The sequence below is a fragment of the Phyllobates terribilis genome, unplaced genomic scaffold, assembly GCF_046119375.1.
Source record: "Phyllobates terribilis strain yellow unplaced genomic scaffold, ASM4611937v1 Scaffold_5__5_contigs__length_657084704, whole genome shotgun sequence".
Taxonomy (NCBI): domain Eukaryota; kingdom Metazoa; phylum Chordata; class Amphibia; order Anura; family Dendrobatidae; genus Phyllobates; species Phyllobates terribilis.
This window is the reverse complement of record NW_027362765.1, coordinates 108,142,465-108,169,218: the sequence shown is the minus strand read 5'-3', so window position 1 is coordinate 108,169,218 and position 26,754 is coordinate 108,142,465.

Genomic DNA, 26,754 nt, shown 5'->3' with positions numbered 1-26,754 from the left:
GGGTTCCGGTACCCGTGTCCGCCAACCCTTCACCCTTTCTGGTCTGTTTCTGGGTTCTTGAGGTTCCCTCTGTCTTTCTCTCTGGGTCCTTCTTACTCCTCTCTCTCTGCAGGCCTTGCTCTGGAGCTGGGCCCAGCCGGAGCCACAGCTCCCTGTCAGCCCTCCTGGCTGAGCTCCCCTCCTCTTCTCCTCCTGCCTTAACTGAACCCTGATCTAAGATGGTGCCCACCTTATATACTCCCTCTATGTGTGAGCCCAGGTGACCAGCACCCAATGAGCTCCTAGCTTTACCCAGAGTACTCCCCCTATCTGCCCCTACACTACTGGGATGTTCCACCCCCCTCCCACTCCAGCCAGGGACAGACGCTGTCGTACCTGCACATTTACTTAGTGGGAGTACCGTTGTTCTGTCCCCCGGAAATGGGATGTATGTAGTGCATGCAGCCTACTGAGCTCAGTCCCACACTCCATCCTTACCCGGGAGTGGAATACCACACCTCTGGCTTGAGGTGTAATACCCCTGTAGCAGCCGAGTCCTCAGGGTGCTACATTGACATCACATCAACAGCGTTGTAACCAATAACTGAGCTCACTGATTGGCTGCAATGCTGTTGACGTGACATCAGCGCTGCAGACAAAAGCAGGCATCGGGAGAAGCGGTGTAGACTCAATACTGGACCTGTGCAAGGTGAGTAAAACAAGCTTTCTTTCTTTTTTTCTAACAAACTTCAGCCGGAGCAAAGGGGTTTTCCGCAACTTTCAAATGTACCATGTATTTAGACCTTCAGCCTGAGTTCACACCATATTTGGAAATTACTTTCAGCTAGTGCATTTGAAATGTTCTGCCAACTGTATGCCCCAAACATATCCAACTCATACTCGTACAGAAGCATTCATCTGCCATTTTCTGCCAGTGGAGGAGGAAAAAAGGAAAGTTTCTCTGAAATGGATGAGCATATTTTGTCCACAACTAACATCTGTCATGGGCCAAAAATATACTGTAAAATGTATCAAAAAATATGTAATAGCATAAGCTCAGGCTGGCAAACTAGGGCCATGCGAAAATGCTGCAAAACCAGTTAAGGAATTTCACATGATATAATTCTACTGCAGTTCCAGGTTTCCTCATTCCAGTCACTTTTTTATCTCTGTATTTGCACTGGCGATTGTACCATAGTTCGGCCTTCACCTGGGGAAAAAAATCAGTTGTACTTTGACCAAGGCAAAGTGGTTTGTTAGCAGCCCACCTTGTACCCAAGTCACGTTCCCTGGTAGCCCTTCCCCCACCCTAGGCTAAGGGCTCGCTCACACTAGCGTATACATCGGACGAGTGCTACATGATGTTTTATCAAGGACCATTCGGCCCAGTATTACAGTATGGGGCAGTGCAGATCAGCGTTGCTGCAAGTTGCTGCGTAAATCGGGTACAATCACACGCACCCATTCAAGTCTGCATGGGTGCATGGAAAACATCGGACTGCACTCGGATTACATCCAAATTCTGCGGACTCAAAGAATGGAGAAGATGGAGAAATCTTGTTCTTCATCTTCTTCTCACCTGTGCTACGGTTCTCTCATCCGAGAGAATCGGATCACAGTAAACTGACACTTAGATCGAACTCGGATCAGAGTTTGAGCAGAGTGTCATTAACATAATGGATCTGATTCTCCGGCCTAAATTTCAAGTATTAATCATAAACTAAAATTCATCTGTCACAGATTTACTGCAACAGAGAGCGGCCAGAAGACTGTGGTGTCTTATTTCACATATGTATGCAATGACTAAGGACGTAACTGTCTGAAACGCGTATGCAATTACTCTGTCTGGAGTTTTTTATGGATTTGCAATAAAGAAGAATGTTTTATGAGGACCCATTGCTGGATGTACCTTCCTTTTCTCTTCATTGTTCGTTGCTATACTACAAGACATCTGTGCAGATGAGATCCTCAGTCCATGGGTGAGCTGAATACCAGGTTACCGCAAGGTTTCCTATGACTTTCATCTAATTTCACATACTCCTGCACTGATTAGAAGCATTTCACCATCATATTAAACAATGTAGGTTTCTACTAGCAGTGCAGAGGTTAATCTCTTCAGTTGAGAGCTCCTGGAGCTTTCCTGCTTTGATGGTCTCAGCTGCTATATATACTCGCCTCTTGTAATCAAGGATTGCCACAATGGTTCATACTGCCTAGTTCTGGAGTTGGAGATGTTGGTTGTTAGAGGTGGCATTTGGAGAGTTGTTCAGAAGACTGTTGCTTGGTGTTTGTCTGTGTGCATATCCTCATCCTCTCCTATTTGGTTTCTCATTCCTTAACTCCCCAATGTTCCACTCTGTTGTTTGTGAGTGCATTTTTGTATGATTGGTATTTTCATTTAACCCCTTTCTGACCTGGGGCATACTGAACCGGGCACATGTCAGCTGATTTATACAGCTGACATGTGCCTGCAACAGCCGCGGGGGGAATCGTCATCCACCGCGGTTGTTAACCAGTTAAATGCCGCTGTCAATCTCTGACAGCGGTATTAGCCCTGCCCATCGGTGACCCCGTCACATGATCGTGGGTTACCGATGGGTTGGCATGATAACCCGGGGTCTGCAGCAGACCCCTGTGGTTGTCATGTCCTAATTGCTATGAGAGCCGACCACTGGTAAGTGGTCACTTCTGCTGCATACAGGCGATCTGCTCGACGCCTGTATGCAGCAGAGGCGATCAGGTAATTGCTGCTTCTAGTCTCCTATGGAGACTATTGAAGCATGCAAAAAGTGTAAAAAAAAGTTTTTAAAAATCTAAAAAAAATAAAAAAAATATAAAAGTTTAAATCACCCCCCTTTCGCCCCATTCAAAATAAAATAGTAAAAAAAAACCTATACACATATTTGGTATTGCCGCATTCAGAATTGCCCCATCTATCAATATAAAAAAAGAATTAATACGATCGGTAAACGGCGTAACGAGAAAAAAGTTCTAAAAGCCAGAATTAAGTTTTTTTGGTCGTCGCAACATTGCAATAAAATGCAATAACGGGCAATCAAAAAATAGGATCTACTCCAAAATGGTATCAATAAAAATATCCGCTCGATGCGCAAAAAATAAACCATCACCCGGCCACAGATCCTGAAAAATGGAGACGCTACAGGTCTCGGAAAATGGCGCCGTTTTTTTTTTTTCAGCAAACTTTGGATTTTATTTTCACCACTTAAATGAAAAAGAACCTGTACATGTTTGGTGTCTACAAACTCGTAATGACCTGGAGAATAATAATGGCAGGTCAGTTTTAGCAGTCAGTGAACGTGGTAAAAAAAAAAAAAAAAAAAAACAACTGTGGAATTGAATTTTTTTTGCAATTTCACCGCACTTGGATTTTTTTTTTCCCGTTTTCCAGTACATGATATGGTAAAACCAGTGACGGCGTTTAAAAGTACAACTTGTCCCACAAAAAATAAGCCCTCACATGGCCATTTTGTCCAAAAAAAAGATATGGCTCTGGGAAGAAGGGGAGCAAAAAATGAAACGCAAAAACGGAAAATCGCAAGGTCATTAAAGGGTTAACCCTATCCGTCTTCCCTTGTTTGTCAGGTTGGTGTATTCTTATACACTTCTACTCCCCACTTTCCTGGGTGGGGGAGGGGACATATAAGGATTAAAAAGATGCACAGCAAGGCATGTGGTCCCGGCATCTTTACTATCAGAATTAATCCAGGGAGCAGGGATAGCTAGGGCGCCCCTAGCTTTAGGGATAGGGAAGGGGCTCCTAGCCCGGAGATATCCTGCTACTGTGCTGTTACATCATCATTGAAAAATGGGCCAAATTATGGAGTACACACTCTTTATTAAATTTGCCTAATTTTGGACTTCCTAAAAGTCAAATAATGTATTCTGGACTATCTATGAGTTATGTCGTTTTATCCATAGACACAGTGTTGGACTGGAGTGCCAAGCGCACACCAATAACTTTGACTCTGGGGACCCCCTGTTCAGATTACATGCAAATATTACATTACCTTCAATTTACCTATAGTATGCTTCAATATAATAATATAATAATATATAATGATGAGATACTGGCTTGGTCTGTACATAGTGAATCATGTGGCTACTAGTGCTTATTTAGGAGGGTGGGAACCCACATGTGGATTCTCCTGTTCCCCGGTGGGCCAATCCAAGTCTGCATAGACATCACAGTTATCACAGGGTGACGACCCCTACATTTTGCCAAGTTGATATAAAAAGTAATATATATATATATTTTTTTTTAAATATTGCCATACACAAAAAATTGCAAATACTCTTGCCACAATTTACTCCCAACGATTGGCACCGGTACACCGATTTCCAACAAGGTCCACCACACATCTAGATGTAGATATGGTAAGCTCGGGCACAGTTTTATCATTCTCAGCTGGCGGGGGGCCTGGAATGTGTAGTTTATTGTTGTACTGTTGCTAAGTGTGAACTTTAGGTGCAAAATACCTCTACAAAACCCACAGAGGGGACATAAAAATGTGTGAGATTCCCTCTTTTTATTCACGCTCCTCTTTTCCCACCCTAAGACTTTGACGAATGAGCTCATTTTATTTTCCAAAATGTTTCATTTTTTAACTCTTCCACAAAGAGGATGAAAAATAGGAGCATCATTTACCAATGTTATCGTCCGCTGCACAAACAAAGGCCCGGGCTCCATTCATTACATGTGTTAGGAAGTGAACAAAAGCAGGAATTTAGTGTATGGAAGGAGGAATTTCTAAGTGGGACAATACTGCAAATGTCTGGATATATCCTGCCCCCGCCGACCTGTGTCATATCCAACTGCAGGAGATCAGAAGAGAAATCACTTTTTTTGACATTATGGGACATCGTTATCACTGACAGATTTCTGTGACTGCTTCTGAAAAATAGGGACAGTCCCAGAATACTCGGGACAGGCCACAAACACGGACGGATCTTGGCTTCCAAGTTGCATATTGTGCAACTTATTTAATAAAGTCTTGGTACAAAATAGTGGCAATGAGCTAGGACATCTTAGAAAACCAATAAACCAATATAGCTTGACCGACATCTGTAAATGCTGGGCTCTGTGGTTCTACAACAGCTGGATGGCCGGGGGGGAAGGGGGTTATTGAGGGAGAACCATTCACTGGGGGCACTGCTGAGTTACAGATGGCTAAAAGAGACATGACAACTGTGTCCATCTGCCTTAGCCCTTGCAGTTTGCAACAACTTTTTAACAAAATGTAAAACTCATCACTAATACATTTAGATGTCCGTACTGTTAGAACCTTGCTGTTAGTTTTTTTTTCCTTTGCTGGTCACATGACCTTGTTGGCCTATTTAATCCTGCTCCGCCCTTCTGGCTTTGCTGGACTTCATTGTATATCTACTTTCTAGCTAGCCTTTGCTCTGTATCTAACTCTGTTAGTTTGCTTGGTCTACGGACCTCTATGTTCTATCTATTTTGTTTGTTCGTCTTTCTGCTACTATTTCTGTTAGGAGGTGTCCCATATTCCTCCCAGTCCTTAGTACTTGTAGGGATTCCCTCCCCAAATCTATAGGTCTCCGTACAGACTAGATTAGGACTTTAGCAGGTCTGATCGCAGGATCAGGTTCCCTGTTACATCGTAGGGATTCAGCTGAGTCTTATAGTAGGGACAGATCTCCCCTCTTTCCTTAGCTTTGGTAGCAGAACATAACAGTAAGTCCAGCCTGTAAATTCTCTAAGGAAAGATTTTTTTTGTTCCATCATGGTGTCGGTTCAGGATTTGGCTAAACACCTGCAGGGACTCTCTCTGGAAGTGGCCGAGCTCCGTCAGCACGTGAGTAACTGTCCTGGAGCATATTTCTTGGAGCCTAAGGTATGTTTGCCGGATTTATTTTTTGGTGAACATCGAGAATTTTTTTCATTTAAAAATGCTTGCTTATTGTATTTTCGTTTGAGACCCAAGTCCTCTGGGGATGAATCCCAGCGCGTAGGGTTCATAATGTCACTTTTGCGCAAAGAGCCTCAGGAGTGGGCCTTTTCTTTGCAACCTAGTGATGCATGCTTCAGATCAGTGGATAGTTTTTTTTCTGCTTTAGGACTATTATATGATGATCCTGACCGTGTGGCATCAGCTGAGACTGAGTTGAGACGTTTAAAACAAGGATCAGGTAATATGGAAAAATATTGTACACATTTTCGTCGTTGGTCCACTCAAACAGGGTGGAACGATTCTGCTCTGAAAAGTCTATTTCTTGCTGGGCTCAGTGAAAAGGTTAAAGACCTGCTAATTGCTTATCCTACACCTGAGGATTTGCAACAGGCTATGCAATTAGCTATACGGGTGGATAGAAGACTGCGTGCTAGGGTTAATGAGAGCAAATCCTCTGCTATGTCAGTTTCTGGTTATGATAATGTGTGTACTAACAGTGGTGAACCGATGGAGATTGGATCGGTGGCACCTCGCTCTCAAGAAAAACACCGTCGTTTTTCAGAAGGCTTGTGTTTCTATTGCGGGAAATCTGGTCATTTGATTAAAGGCTGTGAGCTTCGTATGAAGAAAGAAAAAAAAATGGTCAGTCACGCCCGTATTGCCTGTTTAAATTCCAAGGGTATATTTTTAGCTGCTTCCACGATTGCTCAGGAAAAATTAATGGAATTTCGGGTGTTTGTTGATTGCGGGTCTACACTGAATGTTATTGATGGGGGATTCGTGGAAAAACTCAATTTAAAACCTGAACCTTTATCATCCCCCATTGCTGTGGTTTCTGTGGATGGCTCCCCTTTGAAGAATATTACTCTTAAGGTCAGTGAATTTCCTCTCACTATTAATGGTGTTCACCATGAGAAATTGGATTTGGTAGTGTTGAATAACTTGCCTTCTCCAGTAATATTGGGTTTGCCCTGGTTAAAATTTCACAATCCTGTACTGGATTGGTCTACCAGTGAAATTAAATCCTGGAGCCATAAATGTTATGACAAGTGTTGTAACGGGCGTATTGCAGCTTTGGATAGGGGAGAATTGCCTGTTCCTATTCAGGATTTTTGGAGAGTTTTTTCTGAGAAAGAATCGCAGGTTTTGCCTCCCCATAGAGACTATGATTGTTCTATTGAATTTGTCCCTGGAGCGACTCTTCCTAAAAGTCGTTTATTTAACCTTACTATTCCTGAGAGGAAGACTTTGATAGGAAACGACAGGAGGTTTTGTTCGCTGTTGGTGACATGGTTTGGTTGTCCTCTAGGAATCTGCGGTTGAGGATTCCTTCTAAGAAATTGGGTCCCAAGTTTGTAGGGCCCTTTAAGGTGCTTCAGGTTGTCAACCAATCTGCTGTTAGGTTGGAGGTTCCTACCTCCTGGAGAATTAATCCGGTCTTTCATGTCTCCCTGTTAAAAAAAGCTGTTGTGTCGGATGGTGACGCCTCTGCCTCTGTTCCTCCGGTGGTGGAGGACGGGGAATATGAAATTTCTCGCATCCTTGACTCTAGACGGTATAGAGGTAGTTTGCAGTATCTTGTGGCCTGGAAAGGTTTCGGACCCGAGGATAACTCTTGGGTGAGGTCAGATGATGTTTCCGCGTCCAGACTTATCAGAGCGTTTCACAGGAGATTTCCTGATAAGCCTGGTCCTAGGGGATCCGGAGGATCCTCTTAGAAGGGGGGGTACTGTTAGAACCTTGCTGTTAGGTTTTTTTTCCTTTGCTGGTCACATGACCTTGTTGGCCTATTTAATCCTGCTCCGCCCTTCTGGCTTTGCTGGACTTCATTGTATATCTACTTTCTAGCTAGCCTTTGCTCTGTATCTAACTCTGTTAGTTTGCTTGGTCTACGGACCTCTATGTTCTATCTATTTTGTTTGTTCGTCTTTCTGCTACTATTTCTGTTAGGAGGTGTCCCATATTCCTCCCAGTCCTTAGTACTTGTAGGGATTCCCTCCCCAAATCTATAGGTCTCCGTACAGACTAGATTAGGACTTTAGCAGGTCTGATCGCAGGATCAGGTTCCCTGTTACATCGTAGGGATTCAGCTGAGTCTTATAGTAGGGACAGATCTCCTCTCTTTCCTTAGCTTTGGTAGCAGAACATAACACGTACAGTGTAATACATTAGATTAATTTATAATACCAGAAACTCATCATGTTAGAGCATGGCATATATATATGTGGGCATGCTTGCTTTATGCCATATGAAGTGCCAAAAACAGTGCCTTGGCCACTGTATTAATATAAAGGGCTAGGGAAGAAAACTGAATTATTTTGAACTAATTAAAATTAGCTGCGATTGAAAAATATATGTACTAATATATATACAAATATATTTTGTATATATATATAATAGACATATACAGTGGTGGACAAAAGTATTGGCACCCCTGCAATTCTGTCAGATAATACTCAGTTTCTTCCTGAAAATGATTGCAATCACAAATTCTTTGGTATTATTATCTTCATTTAATTTGTCTTCAATGAAAAAAACACAAAAAGAATTGTCCTAAAGCCAAATTGGATACAATTCCACACCAAACCTAAAAAAGGGGGTGGACGAAAGTATTGGCACTGTTTGAAAAATCATGTGATGCTTCTCTAATTCGTGTAATTAACAGCACCTGTAACTTACCTGTGGCACCTAACAGGTGTTGGCAATAACTAAATCACACTTGCAGCCAGTTAACATGGATTAAAGTTGACTCAATCTCTGTCCTGTGTCCTTGTGTGTACCACATTGAGCATGGAGAAAAGAAAGAAGACCAAAGAACTGTCTGAGGACTTGAGAAACCAAATTGTGAGGAAGCATGAGCAATCTCAAGGCTACAAGTCCATCTCCAAAGACCTGAATGTTCCTGTGTCTTCCGTGCGCAGTGTCATCAAGAAGTTTAAAGCCTATGGCACTGTGGCTAACCTCCTTAGATGTGGACGGAAAAGATAAATTGACGAGAGATTTCAACGCAAGATTGTGCGGATGGTGGATAAAGAACCTCAACTAACATCCAAACAAGTTCAAGCTGCCCTGCAGTCCGAGGGTGCAACAGTGTCAACCCGTACTATCCGTCAGCGTCTGAATGAAAAGGGACTGTATGGTAGGATCCCCAGGAAGACCCAACTTCTTACACCGAGACATAAAAAAGCCAGGCTGCAGTTTGCCAAAACTTACCTGAGAAAGCCTAAAACATTTTGGAAGAATGTTCTCTTGTCAAATGAGACAAAAGTAGAGCTTTTTGGGAAAAAGCATCAACATAGAGTGTACAGAAAAAAAAAGAGGCATTCAAAGAAAAGAACACGGTCCCTACAGTCAAACATGGCGGAGGTTCCCTGATGTTTTGGGGTTGCTTTGTTGCCTCTGGCACTGGACTGCTTGACCGTGTGCATGGCATTATGAAGTCTGAAGACTAGCAACAAATTTTGCAGCATAATGTAGGGCCCAGTGTGAGAAAGCTGGGTCTCCCTCAGAGGTCATGGGTCTTCCAGCAGGACAATGACACAAAACACACTTCCAAAAGCACTATCAAATGGTTTGAGAGAAAGCACTGGAGACTTCTAAGGTGGCCAGCAATGAGTCCAGACCTGAATCCCATAGAACACCTGTGGAGAGATCTCAAAATGGCAGTTTGGAGAAGGCACCCTTCAAATATCAGGGACCTGGAGCAGTTTGCCAAAGAAGAATGGTCTACAATTCCAGCAGAGCATTGTAAGAAACTCATTGATGGTTACCGGAAGCGGTTGTTCGCAGTTATTTTGGCTAAAGGTTGTGCAACCAAGTATTAGGCTGAGGGTGCCAATACTTTTGTCTGGCTCATTTTTGGAGTTTTGTGTGAAATGATCAATGATTTGATTTTTGCTTCATTCTCTTTTGTGTTTTTTTCCTTGCAAGCAAATTAAATGAAGATAATAATACCAAAGAATTTGTGATTGCAATCATTTTCAGGAAGAAACTGAGTATTATCTGACAGAATTGCAGGGGTGCCAATACTTTTGGCCACCACTGTATATATATATATATATATATATATATATATATATATATATACAGTACAGACCAAAAGTTTGGACACACCTCATTTAAAGATTTTTCTGTATTTTCATGACTATGAAAATTGTACATTCACACTGAAGCCATCAAAACTATGAATTAACACATGTGGAATTATATACTTAACAAAAAAGTGTGAAACAACTGAAAATATGTCTTATATTCTAGGTTCTTCAAATTAGCCACCTTTTGCTTTGATGACTGCTTTGCACACTCTTGGCATTCTTTTGATGAGCTTCAAGAGGTAGTCACCGGAAATGGTATTCCAACAATCTTGAAGGAGTTCCCAGAGATGCTTAGCACTTGTTGGCTCTTTTGCCTTCACTCTGCGGTCCAGCTCACCCCAAACCATCTCGATTGGGTTCAGGTCTGGTGACTGTGGAGGCCAGGTCATCTGGCGTAGCACCCCATCACTCTCCTTCTTGGTCAAATAGCCCTTACACAGCCTGGAGGTGTGTTTGGGGTCATTGTCCTGTTGAAAAATAAATGATGGTCCAACTAAACGCAAATCGGATGGAATAGCATGCCACTGCAAGATGCTGTGTTAGCCATGCTGGTTCAGTATGCCTTCAATTTTGAATAAATCCCCAACAGTGTCACAACAAAGCACCCCCACACCATCACACCTCCTCCTCCATGCTTCACGGTGGGAACCAGGCATGTAGAGTCCATCCGCTCACCTTTTCTGCATCGCACAAAGACACGGTGGTTGGAACCAAAGATCTCAAATTTGGACTCCTCAGACCAAAGCACAGATTTCCACTGGTCTAATGTCCATTCCTTGTGCTCTTTAGCCCAAACAAGTCTCTTCTGCTTGTTGCCTGTTCTTAGCAGTGGTTTCCTAGCAGCTATTTTACCATGAAGGCCTGCTGCACAAAGTCTCCTCTTAACAGTTGTTGTACAGATGTGTCTGCTGCTAGAACTCTGTGTGGCATTGACCTGGTCTCTAATCTGAGCTGCTGTTAACCTGCGATTTCTGAGGCTGGTGACTCGGATAAACTTATCCTCAGAAGCAGAGGTGACTCTTGGTCTTCCTTTCCTGGGGCGGTCCTCATGTGAGCCAGTTTCTTTGTAGCGCTTGATGGTTTTTGCAACTGCACTTGGGGACACTTTCAAAGTTTGCCCAATTTTTCGAACTGACTGACCTTCATTTCTTAAAGTAATGATGGCCACTCGTTTTTCTTTACTTAGTTGCTTTTTTCTTCCCATAATACAAATTCTAACAGTCTATTCAGTAGGACTATCAGCTGTGTTTCCACCAGACTTCTGCACAACACAACTGATGGTCCCAACCCCATTTATAAGTCAAGAAATCCCACTTATTAAACCTGACAGGGCACACCTGTGAAGTGAAAACCATTTCCGGTGACTACCTCTTGAAGCTCATCAAGAGAATGCCAAGAGTGTGCAAAGCAGTCATCAAAGCAAAAGGTGGCTACTTTGAAGAACCTAGAATATAAGACATACTTTCAGTTGTTTCACACTTTTTTGTTAAGTATATAATTCCACATGTGTTAATTCATAGTTTTGATGCCTTCAGTGTGAATGTACAATTTTCATAGTCATGAAAATACAGAAAAATCTTTAAATGAGAAGGTGTGTCCAAACTTTTGGTCTGTACTGTATATACAAAATACTGTATACTTGTATGTATGTATATATATATATATATATATATATATATATATATATATATATATATTAGTACATATATTTTTCAATGTTTCAGATCACAAAACAAATTTAAATATAAGACAAAGATAACACAAGTAAACAAAAAATGTAGTTTTTAAATGAAGGTCTTTATTATTAAGGGAAAAAGAAATCCAAACCTACAGGGCCCTGTGTGAAAAAATGATTGCTCCCTAAACCTAGTAATAATGGGCCACCCTTGTCAGCATCAACTACAATCAAGCGTTTGCGATAACTGAGTCTTTTACAACTCTCTGTAGGAATTTGGGCCCACTCATTTTTGCTAAATTGTTGTAATTCTGCCATATTGGAGGGTTTCTGAGCATGAACCGCCTTTTAAGGTCATGTCACAGCATCTAAATCGGATTAAGGTCAAGACTTTGACTAGGCCAATCCAAAGTCTTAATTTTGTTTTTCTTAAGCCATTCAGAGGTGGACTTGCTGGTATGTTTTGAATCATTGTCCTGCTGCATAACCCAAGGGCGCTTCAGCTTGAGGTCACGAACAGATGGCCGGACATCCTCCTTCAGGATTTTTTGGTAGACAGCAGAATTCATGGTTCCATTTACCACAACAAGTCTTCCAGGTCCTGAAGCAGAAAAACTGCCCCAGACCATCACACTACCACCACCATATTTTACTGTTGGTATGATGTTCCTTTTCTACGCCAGATGTAATGGGACATACACCTTCCAAAATGTTTAACTCAGTCTACAGATTATTCTCCCAAAAGTCTTGGCGATCATCAAGATGTTTTCTGGCAAAATTCAGACGAGCCTTTATGTTCTTTATGCTCAGCAGTGGTTTTCATCTTGGAACTCTGCCATGCATGCTATTATTGCCCAGTCTCTTTCTTATGGTGGAGTCATGAACACTGACCTTAACTGAGGAAAATGAGGTCTTCAGTTCTTTGGATGTTGTTGTGGGGTTTTTTGTGACTTCTTGGATGAGTTGTGGCTGCGCTCTTTGGGTAATTTTGGTTGGCCAGCCACTCCTGGAAACTCTCCTGGCAATTCAGCAGCTCCACATCAACAAAACAGCTCTTCTTCCTTTTGCTATGTCGACGGGGCATGACTGCCAATGTCATATTGATTGACAGCTGGCTTCCCGCAGTTAAGCAGCGGGGAGCTGACAGTCAATCAGCATGATGTCTACAGTCGTTCCCTGTAAATAGAGCAGAGTAGAAGAGAAGCTGCTGCTCTGTCAATGTGACGTCAGTGGAAGCGGCATAATCGTTTTCAGAAGCGGTCTGTGCCGACAGGGATCATCGCTAGGTACAACAAGCAGGTAGTTAACAACTACCTGCCTGCTAGTTATTAGGCCTGTAGTTAAAAAAATAAATAGATCTGGATAATCTGTTTAAAAACACATTGACATGTTTAATAACTTTCTATGAAATTATGCCATTTGGGCTTGTTTACATGGCACATTTTTTCCCATGCTTTTTTCAAAGATAAAAATCACTGCCATTTACAGTACCAAAACCAAAAGAAATGTGTTGGAGTATAAGTTGGTATAAATTCAATGTGTTAGAGCATGTTCACACTGGCCATTAAACAGAAAAAAACCTAAGATAGAAACAAAATAAACATATACCTTGCTGTATATACCGCTAAGTAAAAAGCAATACTAATAAAGCTTTTTACTTACTATCTCTTTAATGGCCAGTGTGAACATGCTCCTTCACATTGTATGTATACCAACATATACTCCAGTTCATTTCTTTTGGTTTTGCTTTCGTTTTTTCCACTCAGTGCAGGTAAGAGCATGGCCTCCCTTCTTTGAGCTGGGCATTACGTTTATATAGCTTCCCATTGCTGGGTGTCCATAGTCGGGCCCCAGCCCTGCTCAGCCCTTATTCACATTGATGTCACTTTGACACATGGTAAGGTTCTAATACTAGAAGTTAGTACCGTCCCGATTGGGTACACCTTGACGCTGGAGAAATGGCTTTTATGCTTTTTTTAATCAAAAATAGTATTTACTAAGTACCCTATGTTATTTATATGGCTTTTATGTATTATTTTATCAAAAAATAGTGTTTAGTACGTTCCCTATGTTATTTATATGCATTTTTACTTACTTATGGTAGGGTATATGTTCATGTTATTTCTTTCTTAGGTTTTGTCCACTTAGAGTACCAGCAAAGTGAATGAAATTTCTGACATCTCATGCACACGCTGCTCATTTTTTCCTTGCCGACTTGAACCATCGAAACATTTTTCTTTCAAATCTGCAGCATGTCAATTTTTTCTGCGTTTTTGCTGCCTTTTTCACCCATTCAAATGAATGGGGGGGGGATGCAAGCAAAATCCCATAAAATCTGCACGTAAAAACACGTAAAAAATGTGCAGTGATTTTTTTCCTGCAGAAACATCTGCTAATAATAGTCAATGTGTTCACATACCCCTTTATGTGTGTTTCAGGAAATGTAGTGTCCTACTGGTGACAAAGAATGCTGTGCTTATATAAATGTACAATAAAATATTGTTTTCCTTGGTCATTTTGTAATCCTGCCTGAAGAAGGAGCCTCTGTGCTCTGAAAGCTTGCAAATATAATTTCTCTGGTTAGCCAATTAAGGTATGACTTCTAGAATTCTTTTGTCATTTTTGAGCATAAAAGTATTTACATTGTGCATAAATAAATAAATAGATAAAAAATATTTCGTTTGTAGTATTTTTTTTCTTTTTTTTTATAAACAGATCACCCAGCTGCCATCCTTATATAGTGAACTGTTCAAAAGTTACCGCCTCGGACAGATAGGTTTGTCCCTGATTATTCCAGTACACTTCAGTTCCGCCCTATCTGAGCATATAAAACAGTCCTCGTATTGGCTGTTCATCACTGCGGTACAATGAGGGTGGGGGGACATTTCATGTATGGTGACAAAGCCTCAATGAACTGCTATCCGGCCCTCTCATTTTTATTTCTTTTTACAAACCAGCTGTCGGGAATTGTACAGAAGGTGAGCTGCGCCGAAGTAAAGTCTTCACTGCATTTCAACTCCAATATCCCGAGCTCTGGGTGACTGTAGCATTGAAAAGGCCCCCAACGTCCAGCTTCGCAGCAGATGTGGACTGTTCTAAAGTGTCAGAATGCCAATTAGATATTAAACATGGCAGGAGAAGGGTGGAGAATTCCAAACAAATGAATGATGAATGGCAACAGTCCGTCCGCTCTCTGCTGAGTCCTGCTGTTCTTTTGTAAAATGATTTGTGGCAAATTTGTTTTGTCACTGAGGCACATTTCCCCCTGTGCATTTAAGTGGTTTTATTTTCACCTAAAGAAACGCGTTTAAAGAAAATACAATGTCAAAATGAAATCCCACCGGGCCATTCTCAACAGATTCTCCTGATTGCAAGAGCTGGATGAAACCTATGTGATGGAGAGTCACAGGAGCTGAAACTAAAATATTGTTTATCTGACTTAGTCCCGTGATAAAAAAAAAAAAAGATAAATATTTACACAAAGTAACAACTTTTTTTTTCAATTTCTATTAAAATTGATACAAAGTATAACACAAAAAAATAATGTTATCTCCTAAACGACTATTATTATTATCGTTCTCGTTTCCACTGAATTACTCTTATACTTTTCATGCTGTGAATGTAAAATCCTTCGTATTTATTTGTCTTTCAATCCGAGCAGATGAAAGTATTTAGGGCCGAGGAATGTTTAGGCCGCGTTATTGTCTGTCTAAAGGAAACAGTGTGTGTATTATGGACGTTCATCTGATGCCTCGGGTTTTGTTGTTGACTTAAATTAGGGAGGGAGCTGTGACAAAAATATTTAGTTTTAGTTTGACCCTCAAAGGTCAAATTTGATCATTTCTGCCATCCTCAAATGTTTTACAGCCTGCTAACAATTATGTGCTCTGCATAGTCCACATCCTCAAGATCTCATTAGGACTGGCCTTTTCACTTACCCACCACCGTTATGTTCTAACTTCTCCGTTGTAAACAATCCTCCCATCCATCCAATAATCAATGTTTCTTTTCATAGATCACGGATGGATCATGAAATACTGTATCACATTTATTCCACTTACTATTCATGCTACTTGTTCCAAAAAAGTGGGAGTTGTAAAAAATAAAAATAAGTTATTTTAAGTCTAAATCATATTGACAACTGGGTTAAGAACTTACAAACACTGATACATATGGAAAAGGGCTTAGGGACTAGTAATTCCCCCCAAAATGTATAGATGTAGTCAGGGGCGTACATAGAAATCTTGGGGCCCCATAGCAGAAGTTTTATTACCCCCCCTCCAAAAAAAAAAAAAAAAACCTTCATATTTGGCGGGGTCACAAAAGAGCATATCGCTCAACTTTGCAGCTCTTACAAAGTCATCTTCCTCCTATATAGTCGTCCATCCAGTATTATGGACTCCACATAGTCCTCCATACAGTATTATGGGCACCACATAGTCCTCCATACAGTATTATGGGCACCACATAGTCATCCATCCAGTATTATGGACACCACAAAGTCCTCCATCCAGTATTATGGACACCACATAGTCCTCCATACAGTATTATGGGCACCACATAGTCCTCCATCCAGTATTATGGACATCACATAGTCCTCCATACAGTATTATGGGTACCACATAGTCCTTCATCCAGTATTATGGACATCACATAGTCCTCCATACAGTATTATTGGCACCACATAGTCATCCATACAGTATTATGGGCACCACATAGCCCTCCATACAGTATTATGGGCACCACATAGCCCTCCATACAGTATTATGGGCACCACATAGCCTTCCATGCAGTATTATGGACACCACATATTCATCCATTCAGTATTATGGGTACCACATAGTCCTCCATCCAGTATTATGGGCACCACATAGTCCTCCATCCAGTATTATGGTCACTACATAGTCCTCCATACAGTATTATGGACACCACATAGTCATCCATTCAGCATTATGGACACCACATAGTCATCCATTCAGCATTATGGACACCACATAGTCCTCCATACAGTATTATGGACACCACATAGTCCTCCATACAGTATTATGGGCACCACATAGTCCTCCATCCAGTATTATGGACATCACATAGTCCTCCATACAGTATTATGGGTACCACATAGTCCTTCATCCAGTATTATGGACATCACATAGTCCTCCATACAGTATTATTGGCACCACATAGTCATCCATACAGTATTATGGGCACCACATAGCCCTCCATACAGTATTATGGGCACCACATAGTCCTCCATACAGTATTATGGGCACCACATAGCCTTCCATGCAGTATTATGGACACCACATATTCATCCATTCAGTATTATGGGTACCACATAGTCCTCCATCCAGTATTATGGGCACCACATAGTCCTCCATCCAGTATTATGGTCACTACATAGTCCTCCATACAGTATTATGGACACCACATAGTCATCCATTCAGCATTATGGACACCACATAGTCATCCATTCAGCATTATGGACACCACATAGTCCTCCATTCAGCATTATGGACACCACATAGTCCTCCATACAGTATTATGGGCACCACATAGTCCTCCATATAGTATTATGGGCACCACATAGCCCTCCATACAGTATTATGGGCACCACATAGTCCTCCATACAGTATTATGGGCACCACATAGTCATCCATTCAGTATTTTGAGCACCACAAAGTCCTCCATCCAGTATTATGGACACCACATAGTCCTCCATACAGTATTATGGGCACCACATAGTCCTCCATCCAGTATTATGGACACTGCATAGTCCTTCATACAGTATTATGGGCACCACATAGTCATCCATATATTATTATGGGCACCACATAGCCCTCCATACAGTATTATGGGCACCACATAGCCCTCCATGCAGTATTATGGACACCACATATTCATCCATTCAGTATTATGGGTACCACATAGTCCTCCGTACAGTATTATGGACACCACATAGTCCTCCATCCAGTATTATGGTCACTACATAGTCCTCCATACAGTATTATGGGCACCACATAGTCATCCATTCAGCATTATGGGTACCACATAGTCCTCCATCCAGTATTATGGGCACCACATAGTCCTCTATATAGTATTATGGGCACCACATAGCCCTCCATGCAGTATTATGGGCACCACATAGTCCTCCATACAGTATTATGGGCACCACATAGTCATCCATACAGTATTATGGGCACCATATAGCCCTCGATACAGTATTATGGGCACCACATAGCCCTCCATGCACTATTATGGGCACCACATATTCATCCATTCAGTATTATGGGTACCACATAGTCCTCCATCCAGTATTATGGACACTACATAGTCCTCCATCCAGTATTATGGTCACTGCATAGTCCTCCATCCAGTATTATGGGCACCACATAGTCATTCATTCAGCATTATGGGTACCACATAGTCCTCCATACAGTATTATGGGCACCACATAGTCTTCCATACAGTATTATGGGCACCACATAGCCCTCCGTGCAGTATTATGGGCTCCACATATTCATCCATTCAGTATTATGGGTACCACATAGTCCTCCATCCAGTATTATGGGCACCACATAGCCCTCCATGCACTATTATGGGCACCACATATTCATCCATTCAGTATTATGGGTACCACATAGTCCTCCATCCAGTATTATGGACACTACATAGTCCTCCATCCAGTATTATGGTCACTGCATAGTCCTCCATCCAGTATTATGGGCACCACATAGTCATTCATTCAGCATTATGGGTACCACATAGTCCTCCATACAGTATTATGGGCACCACATAGTCTTCCATACAGTATTATGGGCACCACATAGCCCTCCGTGCAGTATTATGGGCTCCACATATTCATCCATTCAGTATTATGGGTACCACATAGTCCTCCATCCAGTATTATGGGCACCACATAGCCCTCCATGCACTATTATGGGCACCACATATTCATCCATTCAGTATTATGGGTACCACATAGTCCTCCATCCAGTATTATGGACACTACATAGTCCTCCATCCAGTATTATGGTCACTGCATAGTCCTCCATCCAGTATTATGGGCACCACATAGTCATTCATTCAGCATTATGGGTACCACATAGTCCTCCATACAGTATTTTGGGCACCACATAGTCCTCCATACAGTATTATGGGCACCACATAGTCTTCCATACAGTATTATGGGCACCACATAGCCCTCCGTGCAGTATTATGGGCTCCACATATTCATCCATTCAGTATTATGGGTACCACATAGTCCTCCATCCAGTATTATGGGTAGCACATAGTCCTCCATACAGTATAATGGCTCCACATAGTCATCCATCCAGAATTATGGGCACCACATAGTCCTCCATCCAGCATTATGGTCACTACATAGTCCTCAATACAGTATTACGGTCACTACATAGTCCTCCATACAGTATAATTGCACCACATAGTCCTCCATACACTATTATGGGCACCACATAGTCTTCCATACAGTATTATGGGCACCGCATAGTCTTCTATACAGTACAATGGGCCCCATAGAGTTCTCCATACAGTATTATGGGCCCCATATAACTGGCACCGAGCCCTCCCCCCTGACTCACGGGCCCCTTAGCAGCCGAGTAGTCTGCCGCCATTGGCGGTACACCACTGTAAAACTTTAACTTGACACTTAACACATCCCATCCCATTAAAAGTCAAAGTTTACTACATCTTATGTCATGTGATACCTTTCTTTTCATTAATACCAGCTGAGACATGGCTGTATGGGGTGCAAATGTAGCAGCAGCACCCATGTCCTGGTGCCTAAGGAGTCCACAGGCTGTTGTGCCACATAAGAAGATGGCAGTACTATATATGTCATATAGTAGGTGAGGAGGGGGACTATTAGCTTAGTTTCACACATTTTTGATCAATTTAGGGGGACTTTCACAGCATTTAAGCACTCTAGAGTGCATTATTAAGTGCACTACATGCAAAACATTTTTGGGCTTATTGTGTTACAGTTTGGTGTTTTTCTGCAACAGTTTTTTAACAGGTCTTGGAAAACAACAGAAAAATGCTTGTTATAAGTGTTACAAATGTATTTATATGGCATCATTAATTCTACAGCGCTGTAGAGACATCATCATCACTGACCCCATTGGGGTTCACAATCTACTGTACATTCCCTATCAGTATGTCTTTGGAGTGTGGGAGGAAACCGGAGAACCTGGAGGAAACCCACAAAATCATGGGAAGAACATACAAACTCCTTGCAGATGTTGTCCTTGGTGGGATTTGAACCCAGGACCCCACTAAGGCTACAGTGCTAACCACTGAGCTACCATGCTGCCCAAATGAAAAATTTCAGAATGCTAGAATAGCATTTTTTATAAGCATCATCAATGTCAAAAGGACTTTTTTAACTGCGTCAGGTTTCAAAAACCAAGAAGCGGCTAAAAGAAGTTGCCTGAGCATTCTTCATGTGCCACTATCTTTTGTATAAAATTGAAAAAAAAAGACACGACTCAGTAGGCACCAAAGAAGACGCCTTAGGAAAAACACTGCCGGCTTTTTTCGGAACCGTATTCTACTTTCAAAAACTATGCGGGTATGCTGGTGTTTAAAAGACGCTGTGCGCTCACACACTAAGGGTATATGTACACAGAGTTTTTTGAGGAGTCCTTTGGAGAGAGTCAGTGCCCAAAAAAAATGTTTGAAAATTCAATCAGCAAACAATAGAATCTTTTTATTGCTTGTTGATTGAATTTTTAAACATTTTTTTCTATTTTTTTCCTTTTTTAATTCTATTGTAAAAACGCTTCACTCGTCATATATTCAGTCGTTTGAGCTGATTTTTTTTCCAACTCAGGTTTTGAAAAACGCCTGTTGGGAAAAAGGAAAATTAAAGGGAATCTGTCATGCCGTGGGAGATATCAGGTCTCTAATATGGGCATACAGTTTGTAGAAATGTAAATCTATACATATCTGTATGGCCCATATTAGCGGTCTGATTGCAGAGAAATGTAGTTTTATAAAATTGGTTTTCATCTGCTTGGCGCTCGGGGGACGCCAAGAAATCCTCGCCTATCTGCTTAGGAAGTCCAGAAATCCCCGCCTATCAGGTTATTTAGTATTTTCCTCCCCTGCACTCTTCTCATTGACATCCTGCACATGCTCAAAGCGCCGCTAACATCAGGAGCGCTTTTTTTCCTCCCGGCCTCATTTGTATCTGCAGTGTTGTAGTGCGCAGGCGCCAGGGAGTCACAATGAAAGCACTCCTGATGTTAACGGCAGTTTGCGCATGCGCAGGATGTCTGTGAGAAGAAGGCACGTCATAGGGCCCTGTAACGTGCAGAGGAGGGGAGGAAAATGCAAAATAAGCTGATAGGCGGGGATTTCTGGACTTCCTAAGTTGATAGGCGGGGATTTCGGGACTTCCTAAGCTGATAGGCGGGGATTTCTGGACTTCCTAAACTGATAGGCGGGGATTTCTGGACTTTCTAAGCTGATAGGCGGGGATTTCTGGACTTTCTAAGCTGATAGGCGGGGATTTCTGGACTTCCTAAATTGATAGGCGGGGATTTCTGGACTTCCTAAACTGATAGGCGGGGATTTCTGGACTTCCTAAGTTGATAGGCGGGGATTTCTGGACTTCCTAAGCTGATAGGCGGGGATTTCTGGACTTCCTAAGCTGATAGGCGGGATTTCTTGGTGTCCCCCGGGCGCCAAGCAGATGAAAACCGATTTTATAAAACTACTTTTCTCTGCAAGCAGACCGCTAATATGGGCCATAGGTATGTATAGATTTACATTTCTGTAACCTGTATGCCCATAGTAGAGATCTGATAACTCCCGGGGGTGACAGATTCCCTTTAATTTACTTCTTTGAAGCCTCTCCTGATGGAAAACGCTCTAAACTAGGACTAAATTCTCAGGGAGATTTATGTCCGGCCCATAGATCTTAACAGCTCATTTACATATAAGAAAAAAGTGGATTTCTCAAGAATAAAATATCGAATCACAAATATCAAGGTATCATTTTATTCAGCTTCCTATGAACTACACGCTTATATATACGGCTTAGGAGGGTTGATCCTACTGACAGATCCCCTTTAAGTTAAGCACTTGAATAGCAGATTTTCAGATATGCAGGAATGCATGCTTCTGCTGTCCCATATACAGTTTTTTGCATCATCTATGTAGATAACTATCATACTGAATCAGAAAGCACAACCTCAGGCAGCAGAATTGCATTTTCTGTGTAGAGCTGTATTGCTATAAGTTTCAACATGTTGTCTAACCACCGGCCACTTGTCTTCCTGAAAACCAAGTATTGTCTTAATTTTCACCTCGCCAAACTTTTATTCCTAAGAAGATAGGTGGCACCTGATGCATCCGACAGCGACTTATCTCCTTTCAATTGAGATTGTGCCAGTTTTTGGGGAGGTTAGGACTGTCGATCAGAACCCCAACTATCTTATGTCTGTGTAAGGATAATCTGCATCTGTAGACACCCTTCAATGTTTATTTTAGTAGCAGATTCTCCAATTTGTTTTTGCGTTCCTCACACACGGAGGTGAGCTGCATTCCATTATATATGGACATTCTCTTGGGGGGGGTGAAAAACAATATCACTGACACCGCGCCGGTCTAGTAGAAGCTGCAAACATACATAAATAGAAAGGTTTTGCTTCGCTTTTAAAGATCCCATACCCTAAAGAAATCACCAGTGTAGTGAGAAAATTACAGTGAGAAAACCTCTGCATTCATCTACTAGCTACAAACCCTGAAAACACAGTGTAAGTGAGATGTTCTAGAAATTAGCAATTGTTATGTTAATCATTTTAATAAAAGCAAACACATACCCTTTATTTATAGAGGCACTATATTCTGGAGCTCTGTACAATTAGAGGAAGCAATAAATGCACAAAAAGGACAAAGGATGAAAATACATGAAAAATCAACAAACAATGAGACAAAAGGAACATGGAAATCCTCCCATCACCCACCCCAACAACAGCAGGTAGATCTCAACTGTCCTTGTACATAACACCGTGGTGTCATACATGCTGAAAGGGGCAATAATCCGGGACAACACAGACAAAGACTTGACATGTTCCATATGATCTAAAATGTCTCACAAACATCCCAAGTAACTGACCAGTACTTGGTGTTTAAAATGTCACAAATTCGCAAAAAAATATCACAGCCTTGAATTAAAAAATATGAAGGAACATCTACAACAGCAGGCAACACTTCTTGTAAGTATCTTTACTAGAGATGAGCGGATTGATCCGCGGAGAATCGAGTTCAAGTTGAATTTCTTGAAATTCGCGGTTTCACGTACATTCATGGTTCACAAAAAAGGAACTTGCCCATTACCATTTCCCACACAATGTAATACAGGTGTCGGGATGCAATGCACAGAAACCTCAAGGCGGAAAGAATCAGTGATTTATATAACCCTATTTATTTACAGCAATGACTTTAAACAGTTAGTGTTAGTAACAATACAAATCAACAGTAGAACTAATATCAATAATCTTGGAAAAGCAAAGAAAGTCTTTCACTAATTAACGGTAATGTTCTTTTCATAAAGGTGGTGCGCCCAGTAGTGGGAGTCACCACATAAGCTCTCTATCCAGATCTGGCCCTAGCGGGGGTCACCGGGTTTTCCCACCAGGCCGCAAGTCTCTCTCTGACGTAGTCTATCAAAGCCTCCCAGGGACCAACCGTCCCTCTCCCAACCTGAAATCCTAGTCCTAGCCAACCCCGATACCGTAGGTGATAGCTGGAAGTGACGGCCCAGCTCACTCATTCTGTTCCACCGCAATCGCAGGCATGCCTCTCCTGTTGCAGTCTCCTCACAGCTCTTTTCGGCTTGACTGTCGGCTATAGTTTCTTAGACTTGGGGGGGAAAGAGGACTAGACCTCAGCTCTTGACAGGCGATGCCAGGTCTTGGAGGTTTAAGCAGCGCAGGGCGCATATCCTGGTGCTGACCAACATAGACAGAACTTGGAGTTTTCCTGCGGGGAATCCAGACCTTGTCAGGCGGTGACCGGCACCTGGGTGGCACAGACTTCCCACTGAGGCTTGTCACGCTGGACTCAGCGGCATCTCTGGAGCACGTCTGCTCCGCTCTCTTCTCTGGCACCAAATCTGCCTGCAGTTTAGCGCACAGGACTTTTATATCCAGGTATTCCTGCCTGTGGGTCACCTGATTAGTTCCAGCACCCGAAGTCAGTCCCCCTGCAAATCTTCCAGCACAATTTGGTTCCACTTGATTTTGCCTAGCCATCAGATGGCAGTCTTTCCTCACTAATGCATCCTTTTTAAGGTTCTTCAGGGAATTCAATGCTTCTTATTACAGCTGAAGCATTAAAGAGTGGGCTAACATCATTTTGCACTGCAGCGCAGTCTCCCCCTTAATGCACTGCAGCTATGACATGTAGCGGATTATCATACCTTGTACAGTGGTGGTCAGTACCTGAAAAATCAGCGGTTCCCAGTAGAAGATAGTTTGCATGGCAGAATCGGTTTCAATCTGCTAAGTCACTGGGTAAGTCTCTCTCCTGTACAGTGTAAGCTCTTATGATCAGTGGGGTCCTCTCTCTCTCCAGTAGAGTGTAAGCTCTTATGGTCAGCGGGGTCCTCTCTCTCTACTGTAGAGTGTAAGCTCTTATGGCCAGCAGGGTCCTCTCTCTCTCCTGTAGAGTATAAGCTCTTATGGGCGGTGGGGTTCTCTCTCTCCAGTAGAGTGTAAGTGACGCGCCCCCTGGGCCTGTGTTGTGCGTGCACGTGTGTGCGGGGAATACCCGGAGCCGGATAGCTGGGGGTTGTAGTCTCCGTGGCGCTGACCCGGTCCGTGCCCAGGGAGGTCAAATCAGTGGCAGTCTTTTTAGTGTGATAAGGTCCGACTACGCCACCCGTGGATTGCGGTCAATGGGGACCGCCGCTGCAAGGCAGACCGCTGAGGCCGGTGTTATGTGTGCAGCTAAGAATGGGATGACTCCCCACGGGAGGAGTACAGCCTCAGGGCAGTTAGCGTGGATGATGGGAGTGATGGTGGAGATAGTCCCAATACCAATAGTGCCGGAGGAGCAAGAAGTCACAGACAACGTGTTGCAATCCAATGTCCTTTACTCACAGTTTGTATTCTCCAGGTCACTCTCGCGAAGCAGTGACCACCCAAGCCGTGCTGCGTCCACCAGGCAAGGGACTCGGTCAACTCCCAGGTTTTTCTGAAGTATGTCTCAAAGCTCCCTTCCGTCCTTTCTCTGGCTCGTGCCCCACCAGTGACCAAGCTTATGTCCAGCTCCCGCGGGCCTTCTCTTGGGAGGGCTACGTGCCCACGTCCCTGACCCTCTATGGTATGCCTTCTTAGCAAGGTGTAGCGAGGGGTCGCACCAAGGGCTGGTCACGACCTCCGGTTTTTGGCTGAAGATGATTTGCTTCCACCAATTTGGGATCCGGTACCCTGTTCTGCCAACCCATCACCCGCAATCTCCTGGGTCCTTAGGGTTCTCTCTTCCTTCTCGTTCCTGAGCCTTTCTGTTTCACTTGTTACTTCTGTGCTGGTCTTGTTCCCTTTTCCTTTCCACTGTTCCTTCTCTCTCTCTCTCTCTCTCTCTCTCTCTCTCTCTCTCTGGCCCCGGCCTCTGTGCTAGGCCTGCCCAGGGAGCAGAGCACATGTAGCAGCCCTGCTCCCTGCCTTCTCCACTTCTCCTCACAGACTGAACTTCTTCTTCTTTCTCTTTCAGTGCTGGCTGGGCCTCACAGGCTAGGCCCGCCTCCGGAGCAGAGCTCCACAGAGGCCCTGCTCTGTCACTTCCTCTCCCAGACTGAACACTGATCTAAGATGGTGCCCACCTTATATACCTCCCTCTGACCATGAGCCCAGGTAACTAGCAACCAATGGGCTCCTTCCTATGCTCAGGACCCAACCCTTATCTGCCACTACAGCACTGGGTATTCCACCCCCCTCCCCACTCCAGCCAGGGACAGATGCTGTCGTGCCTGCACTTCTGTCTAGTGGGAGCACCGTTGAGCTGTCCCTCGGAAATGGGGTGTGTGTGCTGTTTGCAGCCTACTGAGCCTTGATCCATACTCCATCCTTACCCGGGACTGGGATATCACACCTCTGGATGAGGTGCAATACCTCTGTAGCGACCAAGTTCTCGGGGCGCTACATTAGCTCTTATGATCAGTGGGGTTCTCTCTCTCTAGTAGAGTATAAGCTCTTATGGTCAGCAGGGTCCTCTCTCTCTACTGTAGAGTATAAGCTCTTATGGTCAGCAGGATCCTCTCTCTCTCTCTTTCTGTCCTATGGAGTGTAAGCTCTTATGGTCAGTGGGGTTCTCTCTGCAAAATTATTCAGCACAAATCAAATCGGCAAATTCAAATTTTAAAAGATTTGCTCATCTCTAATCTTTATGATTCTAGACTGGAAATATTTAAACTATGGATATAATTCATAATTTGCAGGTTTTTTTGTCACTTTTCTTTTTTGTCTCTTTTGATATTCATTGATTCCTGATTCTTAAAAATGGTGTACGTGGATCATGAATTTTGTGCAACGTCAAAAATTGTTGTCTTTAACATTTTTGCCGCTTTTTAGTGCACATTTCGCAAACTTTGCTGCAGTACAGAAAACTGAGGTTTACTTGCGCAAATAATTTGCAACTTTGGAAAAAAAATCGCAATTGATAAATCATGTGAAAACGTCTGGAATCCCCAAACCTTGCTCACAATAGTGAACCAAAAAACACAAAACAGACAAACGCTTAAAAAAATGACTTTAGAAAAGGTGCAAATAAAATAAAGAATTAGGCGCAAATGAAAAACAGACATGAAAACACTAAAAAATAAACAAAAAAAGGCACAAATGCAAAAATGAATTGGGCCTTAGGTTTCTTCAGCACTTCCATTTCTTACCACACTTATTTAATACTAAAATTAATTGTTAAATTAAAAATATGATGGTCTTCTACAACAAGCGGGACACACCATATGAATATGGGACAAGCACCAATGGTTCTTAAAGCTGCTCCTATACATTTGGGAGTTAATTTTTATCTATTGGGGTGGTTCGTA